This window comes from Schistosoma haematobium, chromosome 1 (genome assembly GCF_000699445.3).
Source record: "Schistosoma haematobium chromosome 1, whole genome shotgun sequence".
Taxonomy (NCBI): Eukaryota; Metazoa; Platyhelminthes; class Trematoda; order Strigeidida; family Schistosomatidae; genus Schistosoma; species Schistosoma haematobium.
This window is the reverse complement of record NC_067196.1, coordinates 9,137,070-9,146,851: the sequence shown is the minus strand read 5'-3', so window position 1 is coordinate 9,146,851 and position 9,782 is coordinate 9,137,070.

The window sequence follows — 9,782 nt, the reverse complement described above, 5'->3', positions numbered from 1 at the left end:
AGTTAACTAGTATTTTATGTGATATTTATTTGTTGAATTCATGAGTCGACTAAAGTTAGACCACCATGGAAAACTTGGAAGCATTGGACAGCAATTTTGTCCTGGTATAGGACTCCTCAGCAATACGCACCCACGATCCCGCTCGCGAGATTCGAACACAGGACCTCCGGCTTCGCGCACGAACGCTTAACATATAGACCAATGAGCCATCATCCAAAGGTGTTTAAATCTCACAAGCAGGATCATAGATGCCTACTGCTGAAAAGTCCCGTACTAGGATGAAACAACCATTCAGTGTTTCCAGGTTTATTTATGACATAAAACACTTTAACTACCCTAAACAAAATCATTTTTATTTGACCTAACGTCAAGAAAATCATAGAAACTTGAAAATTTCTTTTTCTTCGATCATTATTTAAAAGAATTCAGTAAACAGTTGTTTTCATCATTTAATAAAACCTTGACCTACATCTTTATATTTCATTCGTTTCTTATTCCTTTTTTATGTATATTTAGGTACATTTTTACAATTTCATTCTTAAGTTTAGCATGTATAAGATTCAACTACTATGTAAATAGATTTATCATTGTATATATTGATGAAATGGCAAATAGTTATAAATGAATAATATGGAATATTAGTTACAGGAATGTATTAGACAATTAGTTGAAACAAGCTTATAATGATAACCTATATCATGTTAAAGTAGTTTATATCTAAAACAAAATAATTTGATAATCAAAATACATACAGTTTGTAGGGTAGATGATAAAATATCGTAAGCGAAATGAACGGTCATCGGGTGAATGATTATTAGGCCAGTTTTAAAAATCTGGAAGCACTGGATGGCTGTATTGTTCTAGGATGGAACTCCTCAGGAGTGAGCATCCACAATCCTCTATACAGGACTTGAACCTAGGACATTTGATCTCGCACACGAATGCTTAACCTCTGGACCATTGGGCCGGTATCCAACGATGTTAATGTCTAAATTCAACCGTTATATGATATTGCGCGACCGTTCAACATTGTCTTCAGTGAGTAACTACCTCACAACAGACACGAGTGGATTCCACTGGTCATGGTTTCTCACTAGAACTCCAAGAAATCTATCTTGAAGCTTGTCACTATTGAGCACATGATAATTATTAGTATAGGGTTGTGGAGATTGTTGAGTTTCAACTGATATGACGAATGGATGAGTGTTAGGCCGGCACTAAAAACCTGGAATCATTGGATGGCTGTTTCGTCCTGGGTTCGAGTTCCGCATGGCGGATCGTGGATGCATACTGCTGAGGAGTCTCATACTAGGAAAAAACGGCCCTTCAGTGCTTCTAGGTTTTAATGGTGGTCTAACATTGATCTGTTTATGATATCAATCTAAACTCAACAGTCTCCACAACCCTAAACTATGATTCTAAATTATTAATTTAATGTTACAAAAGGTTCAGATCTTCTGTTATGTCATCTTAAACAATAAAAAACACAAAAAACGCTAGTGTTTTATGTGATCAAGAAAGGAAAGCGTATCGAAAATTTATTGTTGTATTCTGAGAACTGCATGGTTAACTGATTTGTATGAGAATGAGGTAGTAAGGTGATATGCACTTTAGAAGAATAACGTGATAGGACTTGAAGCGAATGGTGCTGAGTTCGAGTCCCAGCGTGAACATCAACTCGGACTCAGGTACATCCATCTGATCGGTTTGAAATCAAATGAAAGGTCTGTTCTGGATTCTATTGTTAGCCACTATCCATTTATGCTTATAATCTATGTGATATAATGGCAATATGGAAGCAGTCTGCACAGGATACCCATATTCCATCCTAAACATCAAGGGGAAGATTCAAACAAACAATACAAATGAACTTTGAAAGGATGTTTTCATTGTTCTCAAGTCATATGAATTCAAAGACTTACTAGAGCAGTATTTATTACTTTTCTACCTCCCTCTAAGAAGTTTAAAAATTAATCAGTTATGAATTTTTTTATCAGTTTCCACTAGTGACCTAGAATGTAACTAGTTGATGTCAGTAGTTAGAATACTGTTGATTACGGACATTTTGGTTGAACATTTTTAGTTAGCTATCACACAGACTGCAGTTAAAGACGTGAATCAATGAATTTTGACTAAGTGACCCATAAACATAATGATCATAGCATCAATTGTACTTCTTGACTTTAACAAAAGTGTGAAATTGTGGACTTGTATAGTTTGATTGTTTAAGTTACTTCTGTAGTTCCTAACTAAGATCATGAATCGTATAAATTCATTTAATGATTTTATTTACCTCTAGTTTGTCAAATCAAATTGTTGAATATGACATATTCTAACCAATTTATTGCTATAGGCTGAACTATGGATTAGAATTGATTATAATTTATTAAATAAATCTTACCTTTTAAACTTTCTCTCATTCCTTTGTACCAGTACATTGTTCAACATCAAATAACATTGAGTGATAAATGATGATTCATGAAAACAAATGAATTCTTTACAAGATTCTATTAAGTTAATAGTTGAGTTCATGAATCAATTGAAATTAGATCATCATCAAAAACCTAGAAGCACTAAACGACCATTTCGTCCTAGTTGAGACTCTTCAGCAATGCGCACCTACGATCCCACCCCCACTCCCCACAGGATTCAAAGATAATCTGTTAAGATTTTCAATATTCATCATTTATTCATCATAAAATATTAAACAGAATGTTCAGTTTCTTTCTTTTTTTTCCCGTTTCAAACTGTTTCATACGTATTTTCTTCAAGTTTCTATCTAAAAAACAAACTAAACTATTTCATACAAATCATTGGAATATAATTGTAATTTTAAAAAGGAAATATGTAATCCCTTCTCCATCGATAATATATTCATATTACATATATAAAAAGTAGTTTGGAATGTTAGTGATCCTGGTAATTACTTTAATGCTATTGAACAACTGTCAATCTAGGATTTCATTGTATTGCCCAATACTTTTTTTGTGTTTTTCAGGTAATGATTAGTAAAATAGGCTTTATTATTTTGACTATCATATAAGTGGTTACAAAGTCCTTTTAAACTATTAAATCAATTTACTACTGTTGAATACTGAAAATGTTTTTATTCAAAATAACGTAAAAATGCGGTTACTTTAAATGAAGGCTATATGTTCAAATGGCTAAGTTATTGATAATATGTTTTGTCTTTAATAAAAGTGTGGTATGGGTTACTTATATCCATATAAGTAGTATATGACAGTGGTCAAAGATAGAATTTATTTCGGCAGAAGATCGATAAACAAAGAACGGAAACAGAACGCAATTGGCATGAAAATGCATGAACAATCAAATCTGAGACAATGAACCGATATTTGCAAAGGAACAGTCAAGTTTGAAACGATGGATTGATATTTTGCAAATTAACTATTTACTATATAGTTCTTAGATTTTAATGAGATGCTCTGTAATTTCGCGTCAAATACAATTGATTATCCCCACTAGTGTTTTTGTTCACTACAAGTGTATTGAAATTAGTAGTTATGGTTATTCTTTAATTCTTCTAGTGAGTAACTAATGAATGTTAAAGTGTAATTTTCAGTATATATTGCATTTCAAGGTCTTGCTGTTACCATTGTTCTTCTATGTGACAAATTAGGCTATACTGCTACTAGATATGCTTATAAAATATATAAACAGATCGTTCGATTGGCTGGAAGTGAAACTCAAGATCTTTGGTCTTGCATGCAAATATAGCTTGTAAACTACTAAGCTGGCATCCTATGGCATACTTGTCTAAATTCGATTTATTCATGGTATTTCAGAACTATTATCTATCATCGGCGACGCGATCGTGGATGTACTCTGTTAAATACTCTCACATTAGGATGAAATAGCTGTCCAGTGTCCTATGCTTGAAGAGGTTACTATGTCACCTAAAACTGGCGAACAGAACGATAGTCTGCAACCTAACAACAGGACAAGTTATACTATTCCAATGCGCCTTAGCCCTGATAACCAGAGGAAGAAGACCATATTCAACTGAGGAAGAAGTATATTTTACAAGCATCCAGAAGCACGAATAATAAGCACACACCACAAGCGTATATATACAAAATAGTGTATTAAAAGAGAAAACGAACCAATAACATTTAAGGTCCTTTCAAGTGGGAAATACAGTCTAAGGATAAAAATAAGCAGTTTTGATGCAGAAATGAGAAATTCAAATTTCTAATAGAAAATGACAAAAATAAAACGTTTACAAAGTGATTTTTCGGGGTTTAGCATTCTCAACACAGAGCTTTCATGTTTTCAATGGCGGTCTAGACAAAATCAGTTCATGATTTGAATTATTTGTTTATTTGAAATGATACAGTTTAATATTGCGTAACAAATGATCAAATCCTAACAGATATACAATTACTCATTGACTTCTAATTTATCAGTATAAATACACAACTGTATATAATAGAAAATGAACTCAATGGAAAGGATTCGGTCACTGAAAGGATTGTTTCATAATCTAATGGATAGATTAAAATTAATTATTTAATATATTTATTACTTAAATAAAAAAAACGACATCAAACGGAATTTCAATTAATTCTATTCAGTTAGTATAATGATATTGTGGAGTGTGCTACCGATGTCGACAGATATAAGTAGTATATCAGAAGGGGTTTTGTGGAGATTTTAGTAACTTTGATAGTTGAAAACATGAGTTAATTAAAGCTAGACCACCATGAAAAAGCTGGAAGCACTAGACGGCCGTTTCGTTCTATTGTCGGACTCCTCAGCAGTGCGCATCCATGATCCTGGCCCCTACGAGATTCGAATCCAGGACCTATCAGTCTGGCACGCAAGCGCTTAACCATTAGACTACTGAGCCGGCCGGCATCCAACGGTATCAATGTCTAACTTCAATCATTCCACGAAATTACGCCACCGTTTACCATTATCTTCAGTGAGCTGACATCTCACAAAAGATCTGGCTGAACTCCACTGGTTACTGCTTCTCACTAGAACTCTAGGAAATAGCTTTTGAAGTCAGTCACTAGTGAGTAGATGATTATTATCAGAAGGGGTTTTGTGGAGATTTTTGTATTTTTGATAGTTGAAATCATGAGTCAATTGACTGACTTCAAGATGTATATCCTAGAGTTCTAGTGATAGGTCCTAGGTTCCAGTCACATGAGGCGGGATCATGGAGTTCCATTCTAAGACGAAACGACCATCTAGTGCTTCCAGGTTTTTCATGGTGGTCTAGCTTCAATTGACACATCATTTCAACTATTGAAATAAATAATCGAAAGTGGAATACCAAGTGGCAAAAAGTTGAGAAAATCGAAAAGAAGAGAATGATTGGTATGGAAACGAAGGAACAATCAAATCTGAGATAATTGATGAATATTTTGAAAATGAATTGTTTACTATATGATTCTTAGATGTTATCATGATATTTTGTAATGTTGCACTTAAGTACATTTGATTGTTCCCATCAGTGTTCTTGTTCACGTTAGAAAGTATACCGTTATGCAACGTACAACTTTTAGATGTTATATAATTAGTTCTATTTACAAATTTAAACAAAGCAAAAAAAAGGATATTACACTCTTCAGTTATATACAAATTAATAAGTTTAATTAGTCAAAGACTATAGAGAGCTTTAAATGGTATATTTCTTTTAGCTAATTTATTTCTTTTACTACATACAATGGAATGTTCAATAGTAGAAACGAAAGTAGATTAATACCCACCATATGTCATTTACAACTGCTTACATAACTCTATATGTATTTGTAAAAGATTATACATAGGATAAATAGAAAGACATTCATCTACGTAATATGATGAACATATTCAGAAGAACCTATAATTCTGTGGACTAAAGAGTCTACACAGTTTGATCGCACACAACCTGCTAGATTGGAACATAAAGTGGATAGGATAACTATATTCGAAATAATCAGCAAATATACATTATTAAAATGTATGGAAGCCGCAGTAATTAGAAGGCTTAAATCTTGACTTTGCTTCCAAAAAGAATCAGTGGTTAACATTCATCTGCCTTCGTAATCAAAGCATTTTAATCACTTTTTCCCAATTTTATGACTATTTATAGAACTCAGCATATATAAGTCTTTTTTCTAATTCTCTATTTTATTTTATTTATTTATTTGAACACATAAATATTGGTAAAAGAAGGTAGCAAATTTATATGCGCTGCACAATTCACTTGATTTTTGTGTGGGCTGTGATATTGCCAAGGTGCCCAGACCAAAGCAGATGGTTTTCTTAGGGGATCACACCCGGAGCCTTCGACTTGAAGGTCTGATTTAAAAGGCAATGGAGCAACGTGGGGAGATGAAGTTCCATGATATTCGGTGACCAATAATTTGTCCATACGTCATTTTATCCCTCAAGATCCTGAAACCCATGTGAACGATTGGATTGGAATTACGGTATTTCAACTCCCCTAGCTAGATGATCCATGTTCACTAACTTAGTTAAGGCTCTAGACCTTCTATTTTCGTTCTCTCAATTTTGTAAACAATACTAATGTCGCGAGAAGTCAGTGAACAGGACTTTCCTGACAGCGGCTGTATACGCGTGACTACGTGAGAGCACTTGAAGAGAAAGAGCTGTCCTACCCCACTCTCGACCGTACCAGAGCATTTAGAGCTACTAATTCTCTAAGATTCTTGCCATATGATATGGTGAAAATGATCTTGAAGCATTCTAGAACTGTCATTTTAAGCATTCATAAAAGACTATGAAAATTTATATCTTAATGGCATATGTATATTTGCCCTTTATTCACTCTTCATTGTTTCTTATTGGATAAAATATATTTTTCAAACAACAGGAGGAAACGGCCGTCCAGTGCTTCCAGGTTTTTCATGATGGTCTAGCTTTAACTAACTCATGATCTCAAGCATTGAAATTATTCAAAATGACCAAACATATGAACCTTTATTTAGCTGTATTTAGCAATCAAATACAATTAATTTTAAAGAGAGCAAGAACGAAGATTGGTGCAGAATAATCTGAATTCATTGTATGTCGTTAGGTTCTCATCAACTTCTTACAACCTAAAATATTTGAAAATCAACATTATTACAGATATTGACATACATAGAAATACGACGGTGATTAGAGATGAATATTTGTATCATGATGAAGGGAAGATTCTGATAGAGTTCGATAAGGTCATAAAAGAAATGAAGTTTGGGAAAGAAAGTCCTAGAACAGTGAAATAGTGATTAGAACTCATGGAGTTAGGTGATTGTATAATGAAGCAACTTCGAATAGACTAATGGTTGTAAAGAAAAATATGAATTGAAATCAGTCAGTTATGAATTTAAACTTCAGAAAGAGTTGAAACAATGAATGACGTAATAAATAAAAAGGGGATTCATGTTATCAGGGCAAAGAAAGATTTATTACTGCCATTTTTAGATACATGGATCTGGTTTTAGACGCTTAATGGCTATCGCTTCGGCAAATTTCACGAGATTGTAGTTTGATCGCTTGCTAATCATCTTGAAAGACTTCAGTGAATCGACTTGATGTCCTGTATGTGTGAAGGAGATGTTTCGAGATGGCATTGCTGAATGTTTTAAATCCATTTGACTTTAAACTTTTCGGAATATGTTCTTTGAATCAGATTTAGGCTCTCTTTTCTGTTCTACCAATGCAACTGCTTTGGGAGATACATGTAAATTTGTAATCACAGTTAGGGATAACATGAAAGGGGTACCTATCGACTTTCGATTGTGTTAATGAACATATTGTTGTGGATAGGATAATCAGTCTAGCTTCAGGATAAGTTCTTGTCAATGCAGTCTTTAGTGTCATATCGACTGACCCTGTGAAATCATCACCTTTGAATTTAAGCTGAATGAAAATAGGTTTATTTGATGTAGTTTCTTTCAGTTTTTTATCTTTATATTTTTCATATTTCTCAATAAATTAATTTATCGTATTCTGCAGTTAATGTCATTCTGCACTGCTGAGGAGTCCTATTCTAGGATGAAACGGCTGTCTAGTGCTTCCAGATTTTCCATGGTGGTCTAGCTCCAATTGACTCATGATTTCAATGAGTGAAATTTCTAAAATCCCCACAAAATCCCTTCTGATAACATTCTTAATTTATCATAATTATCAAAGTTTATCTACTTTGTCTATCAATCAATAAACTTGTTGTCTTTGTTCTAAATAAGTTAGAAACTAGAACAAAAGTAGAATGCTTAGTTTGTGTACTTTAAGTAAACTAAAGTCTACAAGTCAATAATTGTTTTTTCGTTCAGTTCCAAACATGTAAAATTCCCTATATCATAAAAGTGTAAAGTGATTAATGTGATTCCTGGATCCCCTACAAAACGAGAATGATATATAGAATACAACTTGTTGTATATGTAATATATACCTAGGAAAGTAATCTAGAGGGTTTATTTTATCTTATTCCGGACTCTTCAGTTCAATGTGCCCTATTTTCAATATTGATATTCACATAAAGAACTCGAACCTAACACTATTCATTTCATACATTAAAGTATTATACACTAAGCTACAAATTCAATCTAGATAATAACAATAAATAAATTTGAATTCTAATAGTTGAGATCATGAGTTAATTAAACCTAAACCATCAAAGAAAACCTAGAAGCACTGGATAGCCGTTTCGTCCTATTATGAGACTCTTCAACAGTACGTATCCATAATCCCGCCTCATGAGATTCGAACACAGGACCTATCGATCTCGTAAGCGAACATTAATTTACTCAAATTTTATATTCATCATGGAATGAAATAAAAATCAGAAAAGAAATTTTAATTCATTTCACAATTTAATTAATAACATAATGAACAATCTTTCTCAACTATCCATCTTAACCATTTTGTTTTATTCATTACTCATAATTATTTCATATAATATACATCATTTCTAGATTGTAAATCAATGGTATATTTGTATACATTCAATAAGGAGGAAAACTGATTCCCGCCTCTAGCCCTCCCCCTCCAAAACAAAACCAAACAAAACAAACAGTACACTAGTTTACTTTTACACTACAATATTATCCAATGTCCAATATTACAAACTATGTTCTGTTTATACACCAGGTGTTTTGATATTTGTATCTTTCTTTCTTATTATTAGTAGTAGTAACATTGAATTATATAAACATCTGCTTTGTATTGTGTTATTCATAGAAAATGGAGAAAAAAAAAGAAACCAAGTGTTAAATCTGTATGGAAACATGAGAAGGAAATATTTTTCAATCAACTAACTAGTTACTATAAATAAAATGTATTTTTTACATTTGAATAAATAGATATTTTCATAGTTGAATAAAAAAAGTCGATCTAGGCTAGATTGTCGTTGAAAACATGGAAGTACTGGAACGCTATTTTGTTCTAGTATGAAACTTCTCAGCAATACGTTTCCACAATCCTTGATTTTAGGTTTGAGTGTCCTATGCGAGATCATGAACGCGTACTGATGAGGAGTCCTGTATGAGGACGAAACAGTCATCCAGTCCTTCCAGGTTTTTAATAGTAGTCTAACTCAGATTAAATTGTCAATTGAACCCGGAAGATATTTTATTGTCAAGCAGATACATAGAAATCCTTTCATACATTTAATAATGAGTGAGTATTTATGAAAATTTCCACTATACAGTTGGATAATTTGGATGCATGGTTTTTGTTCAGTTTAAGTAATAGATTTTCTGTCGCAAATCACAAGAAACTAGAAGAGAATAAACTATTGATTTATTCTAGTTTATAACTCTTCA